General features: G+C 34.9%; 1 pseudogene; it reads left to right on the top strand.

Annotated features, from left to right (window-relative positions):
- The first annotated feature begins 1,452 nt into the window (after nt 1-1,452).
- On the top strand, nt 1,453-3,326 carry LOC114538975 (annotated as a pseudogene).
- Nucleotides 3,327-12,080: the final 8,754 nt, after the last annotated feature.

Here is a 12,080-nt window from a genome sequence, read left to right as displayed (position 1 = left end):
AAAAGCCACGGCTAATCAGCTATGGCAGCTATTCAGTATTTCGATTGCTTGTCCAATGTTGGTCCAAATACATTTTATATACAATAATTATTTTACAACTAAACCAGGTTGTCTAGATTGTTAGATACTTACCTGAACATGGCCAGAGTTGAGTTCCAATGAGTGGAAACGTTTTTCACAAGGCCACTAGGCAGAGGCTTACCATTCTCATTGAGTGGTGTCGCAGCTTGAGCTTTGGCCTCTCGAATGGCTCGAACAACTGGCATTGAGTGTCTAAATATAAATCATGAGAAAAATATATTAGTTGCAATGTCATATACTAAGGTTACATATACGGAGTACGGAAATCTATCACTATTAGTATCAAAGTATATATTTATGTTATTACGAACAATTGCCATCTGCCAAATAAAAGATATCAATAAACAAATCAGTAAAGTTTGATAAACGGCCCTGAGTTTTAATTATTACATAATCTAACGACTAACATGCCGTAGTGCAAACATCAAAACATGAAATATATTTAAAGTTATCAAGACTGATATCAACGTATTAAGAGGAGATATTTTTCTATGTCGTGTAATATATGCTAATTAGTTTAATAATCATTAATTACGTAAAACTTACAATGTTGGCTAATGGCTATGTTGCGGGCTTATTTTGTATTGAAGTTGTTTCATATATTTACTTTATCTTTGTAAAGATTTACTCGCAGTGAGTCCGACTTACTACTTTACGGCAGTTCTGACACCGTGGCTTTTGCGGCGTCAGTCGGATTTTTCGTAAAAGAAAAAAAGACGGAAAAGAAACATCTTTCCCAGATGTTTAACGAAGAGCTATCGGTGGTATTGCTGTGTTTTCTCTTCTCAACAGTCGCCATTTATTGAAGCCAAAGCTGCCAAGCCCTCTACAAAAGTAGCAAAACTGACAAGTTATGGAAAATAGCAGTTATATCGATTGTTGACTTTAATATGCTCAATACTCAATAGTATAATTAACAAAAAATATTTAAGATTACTGAGATTAACTTTTCAAAATATCTTGATTGTTATGCCTTTTGTAGCAATATTAAGTAGAAATGATATTAAAAATGGTTGATGTTCACGTTAAAATATCTCTGATCCAAATAATTATTCGAATATTTTCAAAATATCATTTAAACTTTTTCAAAATATCGTTTAAACTTTTTCAAAATATCGTTTAAACGTTTTCAAAATATCGTTTAAACATTCTCAAAATATCGTTTGAACTTTTTCAAAATATCATTTAAACATTCCCAAAATATCGTTTAAACGTTTTCAAAATATCGTTTAAACTTTTTCAAAATATCATTTAAACTTTTTCAAAATATCGTTTAAACTTTTTCAAAATATCATTTAAACATTCTCAAAATATCGTTTAAACGTTTTCAAAATATCGTTTAAACGTTTTCCAAATATCATTTAAAATTTTTCAAAAAAATATCACTTCAAAGTGGAAACATCCTGGAAGCACCACACCAAACTCCCGCCAAAACTTACATGTATGGTGTTCGGACGATTCTTTTTGCAAAGTAATACGAACGGAGAACGAAAAATATGAATGAAGAAGTAAAACAAAAGGTTGCCAAACTGTTGGATGAAGCTTCCAAGCTTTTAGTAAGTGCCGATTCACAACCAAGTAATATCAACAACCCTACTCCAAGAAGCAATGCCGCCTCCAGCGGATCCAGCACGGCCTCAAGTTCTTTATCATTTCCATTGGGGGAAACGCTTCAGAGAGCACGCGGTATGTTACAAGCAAGTTCTTCGTCTGGACTTTTCAGACGGTTGAATAGAACTGAAAGATTAAGAGCATCGTCTCCTTATCAGCAAAACCGACAGTCGAAAACTAAGCCATCTAAGCAAAAAGTGAAGAAAGCGATGGAGTTTTCATTGCTTAGATGTTGGGCGGATGATGATGAGGATGAACCGCATCATCTAAAGTGGGACTCAGTCCTGGCAAGTGGGATGCTGACCATTGATGAAGACGACAACGAAAAAAGCATCAGAAAGGCCATAAAAGATTCTCTTGCATCAAAAATTCCTGCCTTGGGTGATAATGATTTTGAGTTTGTCAAAATTAGACACAAGGCAATCACAAAGCTTGAGCTGGGACCAGGAACAGAATTTAATTACGCTGTAGTAAAAAAAATGGCTGGTCAAGGACAGATTTATGTCAAGGTGAAGCAAGGGTATGACTTCCTGTATGACTTAAATAAGGATGATGATGATGATGATGAGTTATTGAAGTCGTATGTGGAACCTGAAATTGAAATTATTAATGTTGATGCAACAAAGACAACAGAAAGTGCAGTTACCGCTCATGCTGGTACACAACAGCCTACAGAAAAAGATCCTGAGACTATAAAAACAATACAGCTCAACCAGGAAGAGACCTCACCCTGTGCCAATCTTGTTGATAACCTCATTGATGAAATAACAAGTCAAAGTCTGCATGACCCAGTTGAAATCTTACGTTTCTTACAAAAGAACTTAGTGAAAGGAAGAGTGTTAGATGTTGAAGATACATCAGAAATCCCAGAAGGTGAAACTAACTATATTTGTGTTGATAGACAATATAATGGGATCCACATTTTCAGAGCTGGAGGCAATACAAGATTTTCATGTCACATTTGAAGTTGACTTTATTGGTGAAATGGCTAAAGACGTAGGAGGTCCTAGAAAAGAGTGGATTCGTTTAATGAATGCAGCCATGAAGGACAAGTACTTTGACAAAGGTCTCCGAGAGTATCTAGCTGATGATTACTATTATGTGGGCATCATGATTGGTATTGCTTTGCTCCAAAATGGCCAGCTGCCAACCTTTATGCCCCATGATGTCATTGAGAGTCTGGTCTCACCCAATTTAAATCCTTGCATTGCTAAATTAAGAGAGGTCTAAATGTTTTTGGCCTTGCAAGGATAATGGAGAAGTTCCCCATCCTGCTCCATTTACTCAGACACAACAACCAGACATTATCAGCAAAGATGGTTCTTAAATTGTTGGCACCCACTTTCTCTGAAGAAGGATCATCCATGTATTTTAAGGAAAAGGCATTATATGCTTTGTTCGTGAAGTATGTAAGGCAGGTTGCTAGTGGTAGGAGAGAACCAATTACTTTAAGTTCTCTCTTAATTTTTGCAACCTGTGCTTCTGAGGAACCACCACTTGGATTTGTTGTTCATCCATCAATTACATTCACATGTAAGGATGAAGAGCCAATGAAGGTATGTACAGCATCTTCCAACAATATACAAATGGACAGGAATGTTATGAAGTACTCTTTGAATGCTTTAATTAATTGATTGGCAATGAACATGACAGTGCAAAATTATTGCATTAATTGTTACATCAGGAGTAAAGTTGTGAAGAGAAAAAAACAACTTGCTCTGTGATTCATGGTTTGTTAAATAATAACTTGTAAGCAGAACTTTATTTTCGTTTGTTTACACCTTCTGGCAAAAATTTGACTGTAAGATTTTTGTTTTTTTCTATGAACCACAAAGTAAATCAGTTAACTGATTTCTTTAAAAAACAATTTTAGGCAGTATTATGGGCTCCTTTTAGTCATATCAGTTAACCATCAAGCGTTAACTTTGCACATGAACTCCCATTAAACCAGACAAAAATAGTTTACATCCAAATTGCAGGAAAGAAAAGGGAAATAAGGCTCTGCTAAAACAGGCACCCAATTTTTCTTTAATTCTTTCTTTATTTTTAACAGGTATCAAGGAAATATGAATTTATACCAAAGGCTCACACCTGTACTAACAACATGGTCTTATCCATAGGATCAATCACGTCTGAGTTTACCAAGTGAAGAAGAACTTTTGAGGTTTTGATTTTGCTTTTGCGAATGCTCACTTTGGAAATGCGTAACTGAGCGTACACTACTACCCAAACACATTGTTGTTTCATATTATTTGATAATACATCATTAACAATTTATCAATACTGTTAACAAAAAATCATGTGGGCAGTCAAAGTCAAAGAAGCCAATAGTTAAACTACACTTATGTTATTACTTAAGTTACCTCTTCCTGTTTATAGTATTACATGCCTAATTCATTAAGACCATTGATTAAGAATGTGTATTCAACATATGCATTGATCTGAACATCACAGAAGTGAATTGAATGTCTTAGACTTTGAGTTTCCCACATGAATTTGATTTTAGGTTTCTAGTTCTTGTGTTAACATTTCAAAGGCATTGAAAGACCAACATTTTAGTTCTGTACATTGCAGAATTGATTGTCTGTTATATCATTTTTTCATGGTTTTCTATTTTTATTAGTTGTTAGATTATAAGAAGTGATTTTTTAAACACACACTAATTTCTAATTATATAATGTTTCATAAACTTTGATAAAAGTTGGAAAAAACTTTGGAAAAAACAGGTTGTGTTCCTATTGGACAAAATTGCATTTAAATGTACTCCTCAAGATTTTGCACAACTAGAGCTAAAACATCAGCATAAACATCCATACCAGCTTTATCTGATGGTCTATTTAGATTAATTTGCTGCAAAATTGAATCAGATATTTCTCTCTCATTTATTATTTGCACTGGTTCAACAACAACACCTTCATCATCTGACAAAGGACGTGGGCCATCAGGATCTTCACCATAATGTTGATCAACAACTAAGTCATCCAATCCATGACTAAAGCGCAATGGATTGTTTTCATTTAGCATTCCATTTAGCCAGATCTGGTTAGGGCTCCCACCATTTTCAGTTGAAAGTCTATGGTTATTAAACATTGCAGCAAAATCATCTAAAGCAGTATTTATTCTACTTGTGAATACTTGGTGTAATGCAAACATATGGATTGGGTTTTCAATATCCAAAATTGCTGTCTGTTCCATAGCATAAAAAGTATAGTAAAAAGTGGCAAACACATCTAAACACGTCGCGCCAAAGTCTCTCAATTCTTTGATTACTTGTTGATGAACCAGCTATGTAACTTCCTCGTCCTTCGCCCTGCTGGGAAACCATCTCATCGCACACCAGCACATTTTCAACACCATAATCCACACGGACACGAGAAGGCCATAATCCCTCATTTTCATTGATAGCTCTTAGAAATAAATTCAGGACAGTTTCTGCACGGTTATTTGTATTGCACTTCAAATACATAATTTTTCTGGATTTACCATCACAGCAGCCATGTATGACAAACTTCCATCTGATGAGGGAATGGTGGCCATCTAAGTGCCAAAGGGAATTTGGCCAACGTACAAAGTATTTTCGTCTTGAAACTAGAGCACCCCAACGTAACGCAGAGTGTTCAGGATCTACCCTGTTCAGCGACGCTTTAATTCTTCGCCTTTGTATATGAAGGCCTAAAGATCTAAAGTAGCCAGACATGAATGGTTCACCAGTGGTTGAACCATGCCGGGAAATGTACTCCCTTACAATTTCGTCAATTTCCTCATCCGAAATTATGGAAAACCTTTGTAAATTTGAAAGGTTATACTCGTTGACACGACGCATAATAGTCCACCTGGATACGCGAAACATACTGGAGATCTTGCTCCAAGAAAAATTAAGACCTCGCAATTCTATCAAAGAGTCCTTTGGAATGTAATAACACGGCCTGCCAGGACGTTTAGTTTCCTCTATTAGTGGTGGCAGATGACATGTAACAGTAATTCGGGTCGCTTCGTGATGGAAGAGGCGAATGAATTCATTTTCAATTTTACAATAAATGTCGATCAATTCCCGCCATTTGTGTGAGTAAGGCTCAGAAGCACAGTGAACTGCAGGAGCATCCACAAAATCTTTGATTTCATTCAGTAACTGTACGGTCTTACCAAGTAAATCAATGTGTTTCAATAATTCAGAGAGAAAATTATCCGAAGCGCTTGTGTTTTCCAGCAAACGAATTTCTTCAGATCTGTTTAAAACAAAAGCTAAAAACTGTTCGAGTTCATCGGCCATCATAGATTGAAACACCGGTGGTTATTATACAAGTGAAGTGGTTTCGATTTTCGACTCGGCGGGGGCACAGCGTGGTGCACTGGTGCTTCCAGGGTGTTTCCACTTTGTAGTGATATGTTTTTGAAAAATTTTAAATGATATTTGGAAAACGTTTAAACGATATTTTGAAAACGTTTAAACGATATTTTGAGAATGTTTAAATGATATTTTGAAAAAGTTTAAACGATATTTTGAAAAAGTTTAAATGATATTTTGAAAAAGTTTAAACGATATTTTGAAAACGTTTAAACGATATTTTGAGAATGTTTAAATGATATTTTGAAAAAGTTCAAACGATATTTTGAGAATGTTTAAACGATATTTTGAAAACGTTTAAACGATATTTTGAAAAAGTTTAAACGATATTTTGAAAAAGTTTAAATGATATTTTGAAAATATTCGAATAATTATTTGGATCAGAGATATTTTAACGTGAACATCAACATTAGTTATCGGAATACATATTCATTTCTACGGATTAAATATTGCTACAAACGGGCAGGCATAATATGTGTGAAATGACTCATTATTTTTTTGTTATGTTGTGATTTTTTAAAGTGAGTTAGTGCCATTTGTATTAAGTGAGTGTATCATCTGTCAACATTTAAATCCACTTGAGTATTATTAGCAATTTTGACGCGAAATTATTATGAAACGCAAAAAATAACATTTTTATTTTCCAAATTTTTGTTGTAGGTTTCGTATACGATCAGTTGCTTTTAAAAGAATATATAACTAGTTTCTATTTTCATTCTTTAGCCTTCCACAAGAGGTTTTAAATTGTTTCAGTTATTAATCAGAAAAGCTCTTTTTAGTCTTTCAGAAACCTGAGGAATAAAAACAAAAACAATTTTTGAATTTTGAATTTACATTTAATATATCAGGAAAATAAAGTTTTGGAATATACAATTGAAGAAATATTATTTCATAATTTACATGTATCTTAACAGTTTACAAAAACTCTATATAACGTTTATAAACAGTACTACATTAAAGACAGACTTTGCATTTTTGTTTACATTATTAGATTGCAGCTTATTCGATCTGGCTATAAATTTGAACACAAAATTACAAATGTCAAACGTAAAAGTATTTATCCCGACTTATTGTCGTCTAGTCTATTTCAAGAATATAACCGTCTTAACAATTAAACAATGTTATTTACCTTCTTGATCTTTATATCCTTTCTTATCAAGTCATATGTTCCTGTTTCCATATCTTTTTAAAAATGTAGAATGCAGACGGAACCGCATTGGGGTGAGCGGATATTTGTATCAAAAGCGATAGCAATACGCCTGCAGATTTTGCAAAACCACGCAACAGATTTAGGCAAGTATTTCAACTTTTAAGTAACTTTTCCATTACTAAAAATTAAGTGAAATATGATTTTTTTTATAATTTTCCCCGCCGGATTTTTTGCCGGAGTTCTCTAACTCCTGCTCCGGCAAAATATGCCGGAGCTCACTCCGGCTCCGGTGCACAGCCCTAATTTTTGCCCAATATGAGGTGACAGATTTTGAAAGCTAAATTCTTTAATATTGATTTTGGAGAACTTGAAATTCAGTATGAATGTTCAGCAGGCATTGACAAAGAATGCAAGAGAATATTAAACCAGCTATTCATCTCTCAGTTCAAAAATTTGAAAAAAATCATCCAAAATAGCAATTCTTGCCCTATATTAGGTGACAGATGTTGAAAGCTAAATTCTTTATTTTTGATTTGCAAGACTTGAAATTCATTAGGAATGTTCAACAGGCATTGACAAAGAATAGAAGAGAATATTGAACCAGCTATTCATCTCATTCAGTTCAAAAATTTGAAAAAAATCATCCAGAATAGCAATTTTTGCCCTATATTAGGTGACGGATGTTGAAAGCTAAATTCTTTATTTTTGATTTGCTAGACTTGAAATTCATTAGGAATGTTAAGCAGGCATTGACAAAGAATACAAGAGAATATTGAACCAGCTATTCATTTCATTCAGTTCAAAAAATTTGAAAACAATTGTCCAAAATAGCAATTTTTGCCCTATATGACGTGACGAATTTTGAAAGCTAAATTGTTTAAGGTGGCTCCCTACAGTTTTTAGAATATTGAAAACTAATGATTTAGATTGAAATTTTTGGCAGAAAATTTCTTGCTAAACGAAATGAAATTTTCCAGATATATTAACCAACATTCTAACAGTCGAAAATTATCTTTGACTATCACGTCATTACCGTTGTTATGGTAACAATGGCGACTCAATATGGCCGAAATTTTACCTATTCATGCATTTTACTCGAAAACAAGTTCGGTTACCCCAATTTTTTATTTTATAAAAAGTTTTCTTACAAAAAATAGGAAATTTGAGCAAGTTTAAAAAGTTCTATAAAGCCAAAAAATTTCTATAACGAAAAATCACGTTTTTTAATTTTTAATAAATTTGGCTCTACAGAATTTTTTTTAACTGGTTCAAATTTTCCATTTTTTTGTAAGAAAACTTTTTATAAAATAAAAAATTGGGGTAACCGAACTTGTTTTCGAGTAAAATGCATGAATAGGTCAAATGTCGGCCATTTTGAATCGCCATTGTTACCATAACAACGGTAATGACGTCATGCTTATGGGCAATTTCTGACTGTTAGAATGTTGGTTAATACATCTGGGAAATTTCTTTTCCTTAGCAAGAAATCTCGTGCTAGAATTTTATATCAAAACCACAAGTTTTTAATATTTTAAAAAATTGTAGGGAGCCACCTTAACATTGATTTGCTAGACTTGAAATAAAGTAGAAATCTTCAGCAGGCATTGACAAAGGATAGAAGGGAATATTAGATCAGCAATTGATCTCATTGAGTTCTAAAAATTTCAAAAAAATTGTCTAAAATAGCAATTTTTGCCCAATACGAGGTGACAGATTTTGAAAGCTAAATTCTTTAGTATTGATTTGCTAGACTTGAAATTCATTAAAATGTTCAGAAGGCATTGCCAAAGAATACAAGAGAATATTAAACCAGCTATTCATTTCATTCAGTTTAAAAATTTGAAAACAATCATCCGAAATAGCAATTTTTGCCCTATATTAGGTGACAGATTTTGAAAGCTAAATTCTTTAATATTGATTTTGCAGAACTTGAAATTCAGTAAAACTTTTCAGCAGGCATTGACAAAGGATAAAAGGGATTATTATATACACAAGCACCAGATATGAGGTATGCTGCAATATCATTGGTTGACTACTAGACAGATATTAGCTCATATCTGTCTAGTAAAGAAAGTAAACAAAATGGCGGAAAGATTTGGAGAGTTAAATGAAATAGAAATCCAAGCCTAGTTGATAATTGCATACCAAAATGCACCGAAAGGGCGACAAAGTTTGTGTATATAATAAAACAGTTGCACCGAGTTGGCTATCGGCCATATACGACAAGAGTGAACAGAATAACTGTTAGATATTAGATGAGCAATTGATTTCATTCAGTTCAAAAAATTTGAAAACAATTGTCCAAAATAGCAATTCATAATCCAACAGATGATAGCTTCGCACCATTGTCTTTTCAGGCAAGTGCATGAGCCAATTGTCTTAATCTGCGGTTCCTCTCATACTGAGCAGAATTACTATTGCAACAACCATTCAACAGTAGGGTAAAACTAACCTGTCTCACGAAGGTCCAAACCCAGCTCACGTTCCCTATTGGGGGGTGAACAATCCGACGCTTGGAGAATTCTGCTTAGCAATGATAGGAAGAGCCGACATCGAAAAATTAAAAAAGCAACCTCACTATGAAGGCTTAGCTGCCACAAACCAGTTATTAAAAAAAAGACCTTCCGACCATTTCTTGCAAAGGGATCACTTGCCCTGAAAGGCTGTTCAGTTTACCTATATAGAATTGAATGATTTTCTCATTGCTCATAAGTATACTTAATGTAACTTTTCTGAAACATGTTTTTTAAATTGCTATAACTTTTTTGGTATTACTTTAATCCTTACGAAATTTGTACCCCAAAAACTTTAGGAAATTTTGTGTACACTGACAAAGTTTGATTGACAGGCAACAACCAGAAGTGACGTAACTAGAGGCTTACTTTTTTCAAGGAGAAATCGGTCGTAGCCCTCCCGGAAATGTCGGATTTCAAATCTGAATGCAGATTTACAATCACTGTGAAAAACTAAGTGGGGGGTATAGTATTGTCAATTAGTATAATTAGCTTAATTAGTATGCATGGTATAGCTTTATACAGATGTTAATATTCGCATACATAATGTGGTATATAGATAGACGGTTTTCAAAATATAGTCAGATTCTATGTGTACACTTTACTGAGTAACAACGCTATATTTGGCGACGAGGATGACCTAAAGTAGAGAAATGTCTAAAGTTAATAAAGGTTTAGAAGTAGGAGAAGCTTCCACGACAGACAATGGTGTTCAAAGTCAGGTTTCGAATCAACAACGACACGGACATGGTCCACAGGATATTAAAATGAAGCCATTTTCGACAAGCGAAAATCCTGATGAAACTGGTCAACTCTGGGCGAAATGGAAAAGAGAATTAAAAACAAGATTAAGGTTCTTTCGTGTAGACAATACTGACGATCAAGTAGACGCTATAAATATCTATGGAGGTGAGCTAATACGCGAGCTCATAGACACTTTACAGAACGTACCCGAGTGTGACGGTGATCGACACAACGAGTTCGAGAAAATTATCGCCAAATTGGACAATTATTTTATCCCGATAACAATCTCTGACAGCGCTCGTAGAAAGTTTGCCGAGATGTTGCAGAATAAGGATGAATCAGTCGCTCAGTATCATTTTCAGCTAAGAATTCAAGCCGCAAAGTGTAAGTTTTCTTGTTGCAAAGGGGAAAACGAAGTCAAGACCGCTTTTAAGCCTTGACACGAGTATAAAACTCGGTGTTCTGATGATAACTAATATTATGCAATCCACGACGGTAGATCGAGATGTGGACGCTATAAAAGGCTCGTCCACAAAAGATTTCGTAAGTTTGTACAGCGATGTTTTCACCGGTCTTGGAAAGCACGAGCATATTAAAGCCAAGTTAATCATTGATGAACCGGTTACTCCAGTGGCTCACAAGCAACGTAAGATTCCCTACAACCTTCGGATTAAAGCCAAACAAGAGGAGAAACGGTTGGAAGAGCTAGGAATTATAGAAAATGTTCCTGATGACGTGCCAAACATGGTGTACAAACCCAGTAATCGCTCCTAAACCACACAACCCTGATGCAATTCGATATTGCTCGGACATGCGAATTCCTAACACTGCAATAAGAAGACCAGTTCAGGACATTCCAACCATCAGTGATATCAAATTCAAACTGGAAGGAGCCAAAGTCTTCAGTGTATTAGACATGAAATAGGGCTACCATCAAATTGAGTTGAATGACCAAAGTCGACATCTTACCACCTTCTATGGAACCCACCAAAAGATGAGATACACTAGATTAAACTATGGTACCATATCAGCGCAGGACATATTTGATAAGGCGATGGATGACACAATCGAAGGTACTGCATATTAGAGATGACTTTATTGTAAATGGAAAGTAGCGAAGAGGAGCACGATGAAGCACTGGAATCCCTTCTTCAGCGCTTTAGAGAGTGTGGACTAACGTTCAACCCCAAGAAATGCAAGTTTAGAATACCCGAGATAGAGTTCTTTGGAATGGTATTTTCTGTTGATGGAGTTAAACCATCACCTAGGAAAGTTCAGGCGTTAAAACAGATGAGTCCACCAATAAATTCTGCTGAAGTTTGGTCACTACTTGGTATGGCGCAGTATTCATCACAATTCATTCCCCGGTTTTCCGAGATCACTGCACCCTTACGTCTACTGACTCGCAAGGACGTCAACTGGAAGTGGACTACTTGTGAACAAAATTCATTCGAAGCCCTGCGAGAAACGTTATCTGCTGATTCGGTTCTAGGGTATTACGAGGTTGGTCGAGAAACTAAACTTAAAGTTGACGCCGGACCAAATGGTCTCGGTCTCATCTTGTTTCAAAGGAAACAAGACAAATGGCAGCCTGTAGAGTGCGCAAGCAGAAGTCTAACAGAAATGGAGAAAAGAT

The sequence above is a fragment of the Dendronephthya gigantea genome, unplaced genomic scaffold, assembly GCF_004324835.1.
Source record: "Dendronephthya gigantea isolate DGI-Jeju-01 unplaced genomic scaffold, DenGig_1.0 000193F, whole genome shotgun sequence".
In the NCBI taxonomy this organism is placed as follows: Eukaryota; Metazoa; Cnidaria; class Anthozoa; order Malacalcyonacea; family Nephtheidae; genus Dendronephthya; species Dendronephthya gigantea.
The sequence above is the reverse complement of the archived record's forward strand: the minus strand, read 5'-3'. Positions and strand labels throughout refer to the sequence as shown.